This window comes from Nerophis lumbriciformis, linkage group LG04 (genome assembly GCF_033978685.3).
Source record: "Nerophis lumbriciformis linkage group LG04, RoL_Nlum_v2.1, whole genome shotgun sequence".
Classification (NCBI taxonomy): domain Eukaryota; kingdom Metazoa; phylum Chordata; class Actinopteri; order Syngnathiformes; family Syngnathidae; genus Nerophis; species Nerophis lumbriciformis.
Window position 1 is genome coordinate 29,603,401 of NC_084551.2, and position 16,895 is coordinate 29,620,295.

Genomic DNA, 16,895 nt, shown 5'->3' on the forward strand with positions numbered 1-16,895 from the left:
GTGTGAAAGCGAGGTTGATTGCTTTTTTTTGGACATTGAGTTAAGCTCTCAGTCAAAGTTGTGACCGGGTGAATCTGTATCATGTTTATGAAGTTTATTTAAGTTTATATTTTTAAACAGTGTACACTTTCAAAATATAAATTATGATAATTCAAAGAACAGTGTTAGAAAAGGTGAAAATTTACACCAAAAATCCAATATATATTATCGAGACCACAAGGATATATATATATATATATATATATATATTAAAAAAAAAAATATATATATATATACGGGGGTCGCTGGAGCCTATCTCAGCTACAATCGGGCAGAAGGCGGGGTACACCCTGGACAAGTCGTCACCTCATCGCAGGGCCAACACAGATAGACAGACAACATTCACACTCACATCCACACACTAGGGCCAATTTAGTGTTACCAATTAACTTATCCCCAGGTGCATGTCTTTGGAGGTGGGAGGAAGCCGGAGTACCCGGAGGGAACCCACGCAGTCACGGGGAAGACATGCAAACTCCACACAGAAAGACCTTCGTATTGTGAGGCAGATGCACTAACCCCTCTTCCACCGTGCTGCCCACATATATATATATATACATATATATATAATATAATATAATATAACATAACATGAAAAAACCTTTCTGCCTGTGTGTCTGAAAAAACCCCATAATGTTTATTAAACAAATATTTGCATAAATTAAACAAATTGCACAATCCCAAGTTGGGTGTACATTTTAATAAGGTAGACTTATTAAAGATAAAACACTTGTAATTAATTGTGATTAATCATGAGTTAACTATGAACAAAATGTGATTAATCACAATTAAATATTTAAATTATTTGACAGCCCTCATATTGTCATTACTAATAGCACTTTTATTGTATTTAATTATTATTTAATTAATATATATAATATAATAATAATATTCTAATTGAATGATGTGTTAAAAACTTGATCAAATTATCTATGTATTCAACCCTTGACTGGGCTATATAATAAGCTTAATTAGTGACAGCAAAAGCAAAGCAAAGAATTCTTACCAAGATTTTGTGTCAAACTAATTCTACTAAACGGCCTTGATGCGAATCCCTTAGGGGTGATGGACGGGTGGGCAGCGCCTGAAGAGCTGCAGCCTGCCACCGTAGTCCCTCTGTTACAAGATGTATGTTGTAATATTCATACGTGCTTTGCTATGGAGGTTTTTTACCACTCCAGACTGTCTAGATTGTATTTTTTTACCCATCCTTCCCCAGCGCTTACATTTTTCCCATCTTTTACGGGGCGCCTTGTGGCGACCCATCAGCGTTCCTGTTCTGTAACCCTGTACACTGTTTGTTTTTCTAATATATCCCTCACCTGGATGAACATCTAAATCATATAAAACTAAACAACAATGTAAAATACTGTATTTAAATGAAACTAGATAATAGCCTGACACATTTTCTAAACTTTTTAGCTGTATATTTATGGCACAATCTGCTTATGAATTTAGTCGTTTTATATTGTTCCACTCCAGTCCTGTAGGTGGCAGTATTGTACATTAGCACATGTGTTGACAACTGCCCAACAAATTAAGGGGGAAAAAAAGAAAAGTCCACCTTTCTTTCATTAAATAACAGATTGAACTGTCATAAATAAAACTTTATCTGGCTCCCCGCTTGGATTTGATGAATAATTGTTTGCTCTACGCACAAAGTTTGATTAAATTGCTTACTTTTTGCGCACAGTTGCAAACAAAACAAACCTGGAAACATGACATGAGAGAGACAATTCCCTTAAGCAGAGGCAGCTTTTTGCATGAAATGTTTACACCATTTCTAACAGTTGCAATGCTAACAATTCTCTTTTTTACCTTCATCTGACAGGTAGTGAGGACGAACTAAGGAAAAAAAAAGTGAGGCAAGAGCAAGACAAAGATAGATTGAAATGAGACAGAGGGTGTCTCTCAGAGACAGAGTTGAGATTACCTGACAGAGCAGTCTGGTCTTCCCCCCCTCAGAGACGCTTCACAGGCTCTGTGAGACAAGCATGGAGAGCCGGAGAGTGAGAGCGGATATGGCTGCTTGAGTGGGTGTGTTGCCGAGAGAGGCAGCGCGGGTGGGGGGTGAGGTAAAACAGTGATGGAGAGAGGAGGGGGGACACCAAATGAATGTTTCCACTGTACTGTGTAAACATTAGGAGAGGACGGGGAAAGGTGCAGGAGGAAATTAAGGGCAATTTATATTCTTCAAGACTAAAAAAATCCTCCTGATCGACAGTATTATCCCTTAAACCAGGTTTTGGGGTGGTATTCCAGGAAAGTGAAACTAAAAGCACACACAGTCAAGCGATGAATATCAGTCTGTCTTTTTTTGCACAACATCTAAGTTGCTCGAGCTGAGCAGGATATAGTCAAGTCAACTTTTTACATCTTTTAATTGGATGAAAAAAAGGTCTAATCTGGTTATACAGCCTATTAGATCAGCAGTTTTCAGAGTGGGAAGCAGGCCTCCTCTAAGTGCTAGGAGGCACAGCAGCTTGAGAAAATGAAGAAAAACATCTTTAGCTATGTTTTAAGGCAAAATATGTTCAGTCTGGGAGAGAAAACACCGCAAAGTATACTCCAGTAAATCTGTTTTTGGGCGAGTGGGGTAGGCTCCAACCGTATCATGGAGTAAACAACATGGCGTCCATGCAATTCCACTTCAGTTCTATTGGGGGCATTGGGTCGCCGCTTGACTTCAAGGGAATATGTCGGATCCCACAGCCAAAGCCAGTTGAGAACCATTGGTTTAGAATAGATAAGCCATGTACAGTGGTACCTCAAGTTGAGAGGGACCCAACCTAAGAGTGTTATATATATATATATATATATATATACAGTCGCGATCAAAAGTTTACATACACATGTAAATAACATAATGTCATGGCTGTCTTGAGTTTTTTACAATTTCTACAACTCTTATTAGCCATGTCAATATAGAGAAGCTGCTGATAGTGTGTTTGATTGAGAATCAGCTGGAAGGACATACCGCAGAGTACCACTCTCCGAGGTCAATGCTGTACGTTATTATCACATTACTTCATAAAACTACTGTAGTTGATACGAGTACATTCTGTGGTATTGCTGTTATACAGTATTTTTTATATAAAAGTTTTATTTTCTTTTTAAAAAGAATGTTACATGTTAAAATTGTGCTGTTGTGAGGGCGGGAGCATGGACCAAGTGATTTCAATTCATTTCAATGGGCTACGTTTATTTGAGATACGAGTGTTCTAAGTTAAGTGCTCTGTCACAGAACCAATTAAGCTCATAAGTGGAGGTACTACTGTATATATTGTATTATTTTTCCGCACTCTTTTCTTTGGCTTTTCTTTCTTGTTTACCAGTCACATTGGTACAGTACAATAGAGTATGCTAGTATAGGGTGGAGTGAAAAAACAATAATAAGGCCATGTTATTATCAAGCAGACAGGCAACTACAGTACATTTATCAAATCAATTCATGTGTCAGAAAGTAAAACAGCAACCGATTTGATTTCTCTTTTCTTAGTCATGTACATTTTTGTGAACTTTTTGCTTTCTTCCTCTGTCATGTAATTCCATTCTAACAAAGATAAAGACTTCCCTGTACACCAATAAATGGACAACCCCTACTTATATACTGTCCTACTTAGTACCCCAACAAAAGGCTTCAGTATACTGAAATGAACAGACAACAATGTTGGTGTGAATGAGGCTTAAGTTACAATAAATGTAAACAGCATGTACAGTGATACATACAGTGAATGTGTGTATGCCCCAATTTTTGCAGGATTTGTTTTTAGATTCAAATTTTCACTAACATTTTTCCTTATTTTTTTTTCTGCCGTCTTGGTTAGCGTATAGCCCAAACATTTCTGATGTTAATTTCAACAGTACCTATACAACGCGACCGGGAGAGAGAACTGTTCCTTCATGTTATGTATCTCTCTCAAGCGTTGTAAAAGTGGTTAGTATTTTTTACTGTATTTTAGTAACGAGACAGTTAGGCAGGTTTTAAGATGGGACAAATTAAATAACTTATTATTGAAAAACTGTTTATCTGTCTTGGCCCTGTGATGAGGTGACAACTTGTCTCGGGTGCCTTCCGCCTGATTGCAGCTGGGATAGGCTCCAGCCACCCCGCAACTCAAAGAAGGACAACCGGTAGAAAATGGACGGATGGATGGATGTGTAGGACAGATTAAGTTGGCCCCCGATGTGGAAACACAAATCAGATCAACAGTTATTGTATCGGACTGAACTGCACCACATAGTAAAAACTATGGATGAGCGATATGGCCTAAAATCTATATCACGATAAATATCAGCCTCCTTTGATACCGATATATATGACAATATATTAGTTGGTATGTAAGTGATAACAGAACCATTTTCAACACCTGATTTGGTTGCTGATATATGCAATAACTTTATACGTAATGGTTGTGTTTTTTCCCCAGAAATATTATACATCTATTTGAATATCTGGTTATTTTCTGTTGAAACATGGTTATATCTACACTTCTGTTAAAATGTAATAAGCACTTATTCTTCTGTTGTTTCAATACTTGACATTTTGGGTGATACAACCAAATTTAGGTATCCATCCAATACCAAGTAGTTGCAGGGGCAGTATAGGCCATACCAGTGCTGATACTCCAGTATTCAAGATCCTCAAATGATTCCATTTTTGATTGCACAATCAGACAAAAACACATGATAGCGGTGTAACAATTTCAAATAAATATTTAAATCATTTCCTACTATTGGCTCCAATTTAAACCATTTGGTTGTTACCCTTAAAGCCCTGCTGTGTCCATGGACTTTTTTCCTGAGTTTGTAAACAACAACAAAAACGACAAAATACTTTTTTAGAAGAAAACTATTGATCTTACCATGGTGGTATCAACTTCATACCACCTTTGTGCACTTTCAAGTGCTTTAGCTTGCCATTAGCGGTTAGCCTATCCTTCTACGCTGTGTAGTGTAGCATGTTTAGCTAAACCTCGTCCTCCAGTGATAATGATACATGTAGGAAGCATAGTTTATTTGCCGCCATGGAGGTAAAGATTGGTAACTTAGAAGTGGCTTTGCACTGTTGGGGGACGTTAGCCGCTAGGGAGAATGCTACAGAATGTTGAAGACTAGTTTGCTTGCTTGTTGCAGTCTAATTTACGGAACACATGTACAATGTGTCATCAACATAGAATTATTACGATATAACGATAGTATTAAAATCTCTATTGTCGGACAAATTTACATAATTTATAACAGTGTTTTTCAACCACTGTGCCGCGGGACACTAGTGTGCCGTGAGATATTGTCTGGTGTGCCGTGGGAAATTATGCAACTTCACCTAATTGGTCCAAAAAATATTTTTTGCAAATCAATAGTTATAATCTGCAAATTATGTGCCGTTACTCAGTGTCTGTGATGTGTAAAACTCGGCAGGATAACGACGTAATACTCCATGTCAGTAGGTGGCAGCAGGTAGTTAATTGCTTTGTAAAAGTTGGAATGTGTCGGGTGAGACGTGGATGGTTTGTTGTGATCCCAATATTCAGAGCACAGCGGGAGGCAGTGTGCAGGTAAAAAGGTATGTAACGCTGAAAAATGAACAAAAGAGAAAGGAAAAGGCAATGGCTATGCAAAACGAAAGTAAAACTGAACTGGCTACAAAGTAAACAGAAACAGAATGCTGGACGACAGCAAAAACTTACGGCGTCCACAAAGTACATCCGTACATGACATGACAATCAACAATGTCCACACAAAGAAGGATAGCAACAACATAAATAGCCTTGCTCGCTAACACAAAGCAGGTGCGCGGAATAGCGCTAAAAGGAAGACATGAAAGTGCTACAGGAAAACACCAACAAAACAGGACGGGGCCACCAAAATAACAGCGCAAGACAAGAACTAAAGCACTACACACAGGAAAACACCAACAAACTCAAAGTAAGGCACGACGACCTGGTGGAGTTTCTTTTTTTAACGTTTTCTGCTCCGGATTTTTTAATGAAAAAAATGTGCCTTGCCTCAAAAAAGGTTGAAAAACACTGATTTATAATGTAGCCTATATGCTGCAACCCTAGTAGAAATGGGGCTAAACAGCTCTTAAACGGTGTTTTCCCTTGCAAAAGTATCTCTGTGTCATGATCACGTCTAAGCTACAGTACATGTTCTTACAGGAGAGATGCGTCTTCTTCATGAGCGATGAACCGTCTGCCTACATGTGTCATTTATGTATAGCTTCCCGTTCCTGCCACAGTGCTGCTGCATCTGTAAATGAATTCCAGAGTGTCATCCATTCAAGCGAGCCCCCGCATTACGCAGCAGCGAGGCCGGGCCTATCAACACCGCAACGGAGAGAGAGAGAGAGAGAGAGAGAGAGAGAAAGAAAGACTGGCGGAGAAAGAGAGAATTGAGAATGAACGCGGCTCCCGCTGTTCCATAGAGCGTTGCCTCTCTGGCAGAGTACAGGAAGTGTGACTCACTCGCTCTAAAATAAACACGCTCACACAGCGACGAGCCGCCACATAGAACGGCCTTATCAGAAAGAAAGGAGGCGGGAGGGGAGCACAGGGCCAGGAACACATGGTCGCCTGGTGGGATGGCAGGTGGGATGAGTCACAAGCTGCTCGTCTTTTTTGTCTTACAGCTTTATGACTTTATCAAAAATATGGATCACTACCACTCACCTTCACCACTTTCTCTTAAATGTTTTCGTTTTTCCCTGACATTTCCTCTCCGTTTATGAATAGGAGCGCTGTTCTGACCCTTGCGGCTGACGGCCACAAGGATGGAGGCATCGTATTGTAGCTACGTGAATGTGCTCATTGTCACCCTTCTGCAGCGCCACACCTTCCATACTTTCCTTCCCAGTGAGGAACCTTCGCCCCATCTGTCGTCGCTTTGTCCCTTTGTCTGTCAGACCAATGGCTTCTGACGGGAAAGCGGCTCCCGGTGCCGGGAACAGGAAGTGTTCTCCATATCAGATGCAACATTTATCAAGACTGGGCACTTTTGGACGGCGTTGGAGCAGCAGAACGCCATCAAAACTGTTGAAGAATGCAACAAAGTCACACCTTCCTTTGCAACTGCACCAACATTACACTTATAGGGAAACATTTCATGTCGTTTCGGTGCGACCACAAGGTGTAATTTTCGACCAAATGAGGGGTTACTGCATTTACAGGCAGATGATGTATTTTGGGAAATTTGTGCCATAAATTGCAAACACGTGCAGTAAGATGTGTAAATAAGGGATAACTCATAAAGGGGTGTCTCTGTTCCCAGGGAAGATTATTTCAGATTTGCGGTATTCCGGTAAACTGGCGCGCTCTGTCCATACGTGTGTGTGGTGTGTTGTGATAGGAAGGCAATCTATTTGAAGAGGGAACCCACCGAGTGTACAAAAGACTTCTCCAACTGCATGAATTCTGAAAATAACTGAGTGTGAAGAAGATGTCTATACACAGTATGATATTAAGAATGCTAACACTATGCCAATCGTACCCTGCTTAAAGGCCTACTGAAACCCACTACTACCGACCACGCAGTCTGACAGTTTATATATCAATGATGAAATCTTAACATTGCAACACATGCCAATACGGCCGGGTTAGCTTACTAAAGTGCAATTTTAAATTTCGCGCGTAATATCCTGCTGAAAACGTCTCGGTATGATGACGCCTGCGCGTGACGTCACGGATTGTAGAGGACATTTTGGGACAGCATGGTGGCCAGCTATTAAGTCGTCTGTTTTCATCACAAAATTCCACAGTATTCTGGACATCTGTGTTAGTGAATCTTTTGCAATTTGTTCAATGAACAATGGAAACAGCAAAGAAGAAAGCTGTAGGTGGGAAGCGGTGTATTGCGGCAGGTGTTGTGCCGGATAATGCACCCCGGCCGTAGAATGCACCCCTTGTCTGTTGTGCCGGATAACACAGCCGGTGTTTCATTGTTTACATTCCCGGAAGATGACAGTCAAGCTTTACCATTGGCCTGTGGAGAACTGGGACAACAGAGACTCTTACCAGGAGGACTTTGAGTTGGATACGCAGACACGGTACCGTGAGTACGCATACAGCTGCGGCTTCCAAACATTTGATCGCTTGCCCGTACGTGCGTATGCAGCAAAAGCGTTGCTACAAAAAGTAGCAGCACTACTAATATGTAGCATCATTTGAAAAGTCACCCGCTAGCGAATGAAGAGTGCTTGAAACACCGCATGTCAACATCTCCGGCCGGTGCCACATCAACAAAATGCCGAATCATCCAGCACTGACCCAATTGAGCATGGCGTCTTCCATTTCCACATCAACAAAAAATAGTCAACAACAGAAGGAGATAACGTCCGCAGTAACCTACCACATAGCGAAGGACATACACTATTTGATTTCCTATTATGCAGCTCATTTTTACTTGACAGTTATTGAAATATCTTGTGTGACATCATGCACAAAAGTGCACTTTATTTGTTTTAAAATATTGTAGTGGCATTCTGTACAAAAAGTGCTCTCTAATTGTTTTGATATGTCATCTTAGTGACATGCACAAAAGTGCACTAATAGCTTGTTTTAAAATGTCTCTGACAATCTTGCACTTTCTGTTTTGGAAATGACATGAATGTTTGTGCCACTGCTTAATAACTGTTTAATAAATACAGTTTTGGTAAATTGACTTAGTTGTGATTCCCCTCTCTGCATGAAAGTTTAAAATGAGCATATATTAATGCAGTATGAACAAGAATGTTTTAATGTAGACACATAGAATCATCATACTGGTGTGATTATATGCATCAAGTGGTAATTCAAGGCTAAAGCAAAATATCGAGATATATATCGTGTATCGTGACATGGCCTAAAACTATTGAGATATTAATAAAAGGCCATATCGCCCAGCCCTAAACGTAACCATATTCATGAAGGTCTGTAAGGATAACCAACCCGTTTCATTATGAAAATAAATAAAGTCTATGGTATTTTTTAAACCCAGTCATTGCTTGCTTCACCACAAGTATGTCTATGTGCGTAATTAAGAAGTGACAAGTTTGCAGTCATGTGACACGGGTTTTGCGAAGCATCAGCAAAGGGGCCGTTTATGCAGCTCGACACACCAAAGCAGCCCGTGCCATCTGCTGTATGCGCTTGGATCCTTCTTAGGAACATTTTAAACATGTGCAGGTTACTGTGCATTAGTAAAAAAAAAAAGGATAAAAACGTTACACAATATTATAAAAACTCACACAGTGATGACTGATAGAATGTTAAAAACGTTATGAAGACAACCTTAAAAAATGGAAAGGAATTTTATAGTTTTTACTGAATACAACAATCAGAATAATAATCAAGAATGTGAACATATGAACGTCGCTCCTCTGTACTTCCCAGACAACATCCTCGATCGACATCTTTTACAATCAAGCAAAACACAACAAAAACAGCGAAACATGAATGCAAAGGGTAAAAATACCCACATATCTGATATAATATCACTTTTCCAAAAATTATTTTGGGAAAGTCCGGCAGGCCGGATGGAAAAACTTAACTGGCCATATGTGCTGTAGTGTGTAGCGCTGCATGAACTGACTCTTTGACTGCAAACTTGACACCTCATTAGCTGGTTCTGAGACACGTTCGAGTGCTTCAGTCTTAATTTACCTGAAGTGGATCTTGAGTTTCGAAGCAACTAATAGTTACGTACTGAATGTTTCTGCATTTAATTTTTTTGCAGGGAATTTGTATAACTAAATTGTTTCGACACTTTTAAACAATTTCATTTGCTCACAAATATTTATCCGATGAAATTGTGTGATTTCATGTGCATTTGATGCCAACTGCAGCCAACTAGAGGTAGCACATTCACTAACAAACATTTAAGGAGACCATCCACAGTCTGAGTCCATCAACAAGCTGTCTTGATGAGTTACCCATGAGATTTCTACAGTCTATGCTGAGCAGTCTGTTACCACGTTTTAAATCTAGTTAACATCTCACTTCAGACTTTCTCTGTATAACAATGTGTTTGATACTTTCTAATCAGGCTTTAAAACACCTGAAACAGCTCTCACCAAGGTGACAAATCGACTATCTCCATCACAGGACATGCTTTGTTGAAATTGGTAACTGTGTCTCTGACCAAATGGCTGTGGCCTGTGGGGTTCCTTAGGGCTTGATTCTGGGACCCCTATAGTTTAACTTGTACATGATGCCACAAGGTCAGCTAATACGCAGCTTCAATGTGTCCTACCACAACTATGCAAATGACACTCAGATCTACATGTCATTAACGGCCTGTTGATTCACTTCGTCACTGTATTGAACGGATCAGTGTGTGGATGCAAAACAATTTTATTAAGCTAAAAACAAAAACGAAAATATTGTCTGTGGCCTACAGAAGCAAAGATAAACTATTATTAGTCATCTGGAGACCCTCTCCCTGAAACCCAATAATCAGGTTGGAAATGTATGTGTAATAATGGACTCAGACAAGTCAATAACATCAGCAGCTTTTTACTACCTAAAAACATTGCCAAAACCAGATGAATAATGTCTAAATCAAACTTAGAAAGACTAATCCATGTCTTTGCCATTTCTAATAAAAAGTAGCTTAACGTTCTAACTTACACCTGTCAGTAGGCTCGATATGGAAGTTCTAAAAACTACATCATGGCTGACGGGGTGATGACGCAGTCACAGGGGGCTTGGCGTACAGTCGGGCTTAGGCAGGTAAAAAAAGCCGCCCACAAAACGGCACATTCTTAAAAAACAGTCAGAAAGCTGCTTGAAGATGGTCTGTAAAACAAAATCTATGCAAAATTCTGACCAAAACAGCATTTTTATATGTTATGCAGACCAAAAGGAAGTGTTTTAAATGCCCATTCATCCATTTTCTACTGCTTGTCCCTTTTTGGGGTCACGGGGGTTGCTGGAGCCCATCTCAGCTAAAAAAAAATCATAATATGACCCATTTAATATAATGATTAGTACTGTTGTAACCCAGTGGAATTTGACAGACAGCATCTAACGTGCACTTCACCTTGACAGTACAGTACAGTACACTGGAAAGAATATCTAATCATAGTTTACAACATTATGGTTTAATTCAACTGAAATATGTGTGTCTTTTCCAGAAATATATTGAGCCTTGGAATAAAACACCTTAACGTTCAGTCACCTTGCATCATTGTACAAGGTTTTAATACCCACCTGAGAACAAGCATTTTTCAGCGGTGGACATTGGTTTTGCATAACAGCGCTATTTTCCCCTCCTGAAATTTGTAACTAAGGCTATGTCTACACTAAGCCGGATAACCCCTTAAACGAATAATTATTTAGCCTAAGCCTCGTTTCAGCCACATAAAATCAGCGTTTAAGGTCCACCTCCTCGGACAATTTTTTACACGTGTAAGTGCGCCGTCTATTTCTTGAATATGTGGCTCTTAGCTTTGTATGGACTCATTGATCGTTTACAAACTGAGTTCGGAGAGGATGTAACGCCAGAAAGACAGTGCCTTACACAGGTAGTGACGTCAGAAAGATGGAGGCAAGTCATACAGACATGCCCATGTGGATATCACACATGAATACCTTAAGTGAAGCAAACTCGCGATTGCAGCTATTTTGGATACAACACATCTCAGACGGCAACATAGACGATTGAGCAACGGTTTTGGATAAGGCCTGGATTAACGGTGGCCTGGTGGGATATGTTTGTCAACAAGTGTGTTGTGCCAGCTGAACGGCAAGAGAACATTCGAATGTCCAGGTCAGCTGTGATTGTACTTAGTGAAAAACTTTGTCCATTTGTCGAAGGGGAGACAACGACAGACTACAAAAAACAGCGACTACATTTGGACTGGCAAAGCAGACTATTACTAGTTATTGTCCGCGATGTATGTCGAGCGATTACTCAACATCTAGTTTTGTACTCCATAACTATTGTGAAGCCATGAAGTAGTTGCGGCCGTCAAGTATGACCGCCAATTTCAGCCTTCAAGCACAATGTCCTGAACAGATATCTATCAATTGTTGTAAAATGTTCTTTCTCACATTGTTTAGTTCCACACGTCCATTAAAGATATGATTCTCAGGTATGATGGCTCAGGTGTGCTTCACTACAATAGTCTAACAGCTACTGATGGTGAGGCAAGCAAGGTTTACTGTTAAAAGAAATGTGGCAATAGTCTACATTGAAACACAGGGTAAGGATACACTTCCAAGTCAGAGGTGACTATGACACGCGCATTTTTTCGCGCAAGCGTACTAGGTCGTGTTGCGCCAGCGGACGGAGGGGGTCTTAAACGACCATTGTGTGTGTGTGGACACGGATAACGTTAGGTGGGATTTACCCTGGATAACCTTAGCCGGCTTAGTGTAGAAGGAGCCTAAATAGGACACATACTCTACACTTCTGACAGAGAACCAGTGTCCCCTGCACTGGACATTTGCATTTTGCATAACAGGGCTATTATTTTCCTTAAATTTGTAGCTCTGACAAAAGAAATAGACCAAAAATAAATGTCCACTGCAGAGGACACTGATTCTCAGGAGGATATACCTGCGACAAACCCCAACAAAAGGGTATTTTGAATATGGAAACCCAAAGGTTCTGGTACCAGACTGAAATGAGCTGGAATGCTTGGTGGGGTGTCAGAGACGAGGTCTTACACATGCAACCAAGCTGCCAGCTAATGGAGTCGAGCCCGCTCCTCTTTTGTTAATGCAGATCGATTTGTGTCCTCAGCAGATGTGATATCTGATCCTGCAAAACACTGAAAGAGTGACCACCCTCTGTTTCACTTGCCATCTTTTCTTTATCCTCCTCTTTTCCCCGCACTTGACTATTTCAGCCACATTTACTGGAGCTGTTAATTTCAGCTCGCCCACAATGCATTTTCATTTACGAGCGTCTTCACATGTAAACGTCATATTTTGCAAGGTGATGACTATATCAACACAAATCAAGCATTACGCATTTGCAATGTGGATGAAAAGCTCAAAAAAGATGCATACGGTATTGTCATAAACTGTCCTGCCTGCACTCACAAGTCTCACAGATGGATGTGAATGTGAAGGTTGCAGAGCAAATTCTCCCACACAGTCGACTGCGGCCGACTGTCGGCTCTTTTAAATTCACTCTCTCAGCTCTACTGCACTTCTTTATTGATGACAATGCTGGTTTGCATTTCTACAACACATATAAGCAACTCTCTTACACCTATTAGGTAGGTATGGGACCTGTTGGTTGGGGGCTAGTCAGAATTTCAAGATCAGAATCAGGCCTCTTCCAAATGTGAATACAAATCCAACATCCCTCTGATACCTGTTAATGCGTAAACTGGCAGATTGGATATACGCTGTCGATGGGAGTCTAATGATAAAAACATCAGTGGTAAATCAAGTAGAGCAAAGTATGAATCAGGGGTTTTCAAAGTGTGAGCCTTCTATTAAGAGAATACAAGTACACTTGGACCTTCCTTACTTCCTAAAAAAGTTTTCTGAAACATATTTTGTGGCGTTTTGTGCTCAGACTCTGTTTATTTTCTCACTATTATAACTCAAACTCAATTCATCTTTAAACATTACTGAAAATTAGGACTGCAGCTATATATCAATTTTGGTAATCGAGTAATTCATCGATTAGTTTGTTCGATTTATAATGTTAATGAAATAAAACCATACTTGCCAACCCTCCCGGATTTTCCGGGAGACTCCCGAAATTCAGCGCCTCTCCCGAAAACCTCCCGGGACAAATTTTCTCCCGAAAATCTCCCGAAATTCAGGCGGACTCAGGTCCTCCACAATATAAAAAAGCATACTTGCCCAATCACGTTATAACTATAGAATGATGGAGGGCGAGTTCTTGGTTTCTTATGTGGGTTTATTGTTAGGCAGTTTCATTAACGTCCTCCCAGCGTGGCAACAACCCACAACAACAGCAGTCACTTTTTTGTATACCGTAAAGCAGTTCGTCTGCCGTAAACAGCAATGTTGTGACACTCTTAAACAGGACAATACTGCCATCTAGTGCATATGTGTGTGTATATATGTCAATAAATGAACACTGAAATTCAAGTATTTATTTTATATATATATATAATAAAAAAAAATAAAAAAAATATATGTATATATATAGCTAGAATTCACTGAACGTCAAGTATTTCTTATATATATATATATATATATATATATGAAATACTTAACTTGGTGAATTCTAGCTGTAAATATACTCCTCCCCTTTTAGCCACGCCCCCGACCCACCCCGACCACGTCCACCCCACCCCCTCCCCCCACCTCCCGAAATCGGAGGTCTCAAGGTTGGCAAGTATGAATAAAACACACTTTTTAGCCTCAAAGCGTAATTTAGGTAGAAAAGTTGAATTCAACAATTTACAAAAATATATAAATATATACCATCAACATTTAAATTGCACTTTTAAAACATGTGTACATTAATTCATTTTGAAAAAAATAATGATGCCCCTCCCCCCACCACAAACACACACACCATTACTCTCATATGCACTCTATTGCATCGGCCATGCGAAAACTATGTTTGCGTATTTAAAGTTCCGGTCCAGATTCTATAATTTGTTATTAGTTACACAAATTAAAGAGGTCCTATTATGAAAAACTAACTTTTCCTACCTGTTGGTACCTGTTTTTGCGTATTTGGGATGCTCATAAGTCCCGAAAAATATGAAATCGGACATATTCATTAAAACAATCTTGCCTTGTTTCAAACTTCCAAACGAGCTGTTAAGAATTTGGGACTTTAATGACGTATTTTGTCTGAGTTAGGTCAGCGGCTATCTCCATACATGGTAGAGGTTTACCCGAAGAACTTTGCGCAAGTGCGCCATTTTTATTCGGTTGTAGTCCAAAGTTGTAGTCAATAAGTTCCTTATTTTTCTTTATGCTCTTGTTGAAGGGCAGGCTGGCTCATATAAGCACATGTGTGGTAAAATCTTCAGCTGTTACTATTTCTAATAAAGAGTAGTGTATAGTTCTAATTTATATCTGTCAGTAGACTGGATGTGGAAGTGCTAAACACTACAACATGGCTGGCGAGGTGGAGACGCAGTCGAAGGGGGCTTGTTCTGGAGGAGAACTTTGGTAACACCGCCCACAAAATGGCACATTCTGAAGAGACGGTCAGAAAGCGGCTTGAAGTTGATCAGTAAAACAAAATATATGCAAAATTTTGACCAAAAGAACCACCATTACATTTTATGTAAACCACTAGAAAGTGCTTTGAATGTAGAAAAAAAATCACAGTGACCGCTTTAAATTATTAATCGAAGCAACAAAATATAAATCAAAGCTTTTTTCAAATCAAATTATTCGATTAATCATTGCAGCCCTACTGAAGTTAATTTAGCAGGTTTGAAAAATGTGTTTTCTCAAGCTGCGGAGCCTTTACTAAAGTTTTTTCTGGGGGATGCCCGGCTCACAACCAGCCCTGGCACTGACCCTTAAGTATGGCCAAAACATGGTACATTTGAGGCACATAGACTAAACATAGACATAGCCCTCCAATACTTTATTGTAGGGCTGAAACAATTAATCGATTAAATCGATTGATTTGATTAGAAAAAGCTCTGATTTATACTGTAGTGTTTCCATTAATTGTTTAATGAGTGTAACTAATAGAAATTGAATGAATCCCAACTGCATAGTGCGCCCCAAACTTTTAATATGCGGACATAGTTTTTGCACGAGTTATGTTGGGGTCATGATCTGTGTGGTGGCAAACAGTGGGCAGTTTTTTCTTTTCTTTTTTGTTGTATACAGTATATTTATTTGTCACATGGGACAATGCAATTTAATGAACATATAAACTGTAAACGCCTCAAATTGTAGCCAAAGGCTAATTTCCATCTGCCGTTGATCGGTAAAAGGTCCATAAATTTTTTTTTTTTAAACATGTAAAAGCACACATGTTAAAAGTGTGATTTCAATCTTGATTTATGTTTAATTTTTTAAAGAAAAAATGCCATGGCAAGTAGAAATTTTTTTTTTTTGACAATTTTCCCTAAAACGCATTGTGAGTATATTACTCGGTTCAGTGACGTGCGGTGAGGTTGATGGCTGGTGAGGCACTGACTTCATCACAGTCAGATTTACAAACATATGAACCCTAAAGAGTATCTTATTCACCATTTGATTGGCAGCAGTTAACGGGTTATGTTTAAAAGCTCATACCAGCATTCTTCCCTGCTTGGCACTCAGCATCAAGGGTTGGAATTGGGGGTTATTAAATCACTGCTGCCCACTGCTTCCCTCACCTCCCAGGGGGTGATCAAGGGGATGGGTCAAATGCAGAGGACAAATTTCATTAAACCTAGTGTGTGTGTGACAATCATTGGTACTTTAACTTAACTTTAATTTTACACATACAAACTGTAGAACACAAAAAAGCACATTTAATTAAAAAAAACGTTATTATGGTCTTACCTTTACTTATAGAATAAGTCCATGAGCCGCTGTTGTGCTGGATTAATGCACCCCCTGACGAGAGTGTTATATCAACTAAAGCCCTCACTTAAACTTTCCACGTGCAAGATTGAATCTATTTAAAAAAGTGTAACCGAGGGTTTATAAATGTCGCCTATACTGTATGAAACTACAAAATAACAAACACGGAGGCTCCAGTTTACACGAGGACCACTTTATTTACCTTCTTTCAAAAACTTCCGCTCCACTCCAACGTGTCTCACTTCCGCTCTTAGCGCCTTCAAAATAAGAGCTCAAGGCATATACTGTATAACAGCGCATAACAGGAACTTAACATCACAAAGAGGAAAGCCCATAAAAATAGGTTACAAAAGTTATTTAATAAGAAGCCAAAAAGTGCAAAAACAATAATGTTCGTGT

At 39.6% G+C, this 16,895-nt stretch overlaps 1 protein-coding gene across 5 annotated transcripts in view; it reads right to left on the reverse strand.

The window, feature by feature from the left end:
* The window catches only part of hivep3b (HIVEP zinc finger 3b), a 131,615-nt gene that overhangs the window by 45,499 nt on the left and 69,221 nt on the right, over positions 1–16,895 (reverse strand). Inside the window, exon 2 of one of the 5 annotated variants that reach the window (XM_061951847.1) lies at positions 1,973–2,020. The exons of the other annotated variants lie outside the window; for them this stretch is intronic. The gene's annotated coding sequence lies outside the window, so the exon portion shown is untranslated. The remainder of the gene's footprint in view (positions 1–1,972; positions 2,021–16,895) is intronic. 5 annotated transcript variants of the gene reach the window in all.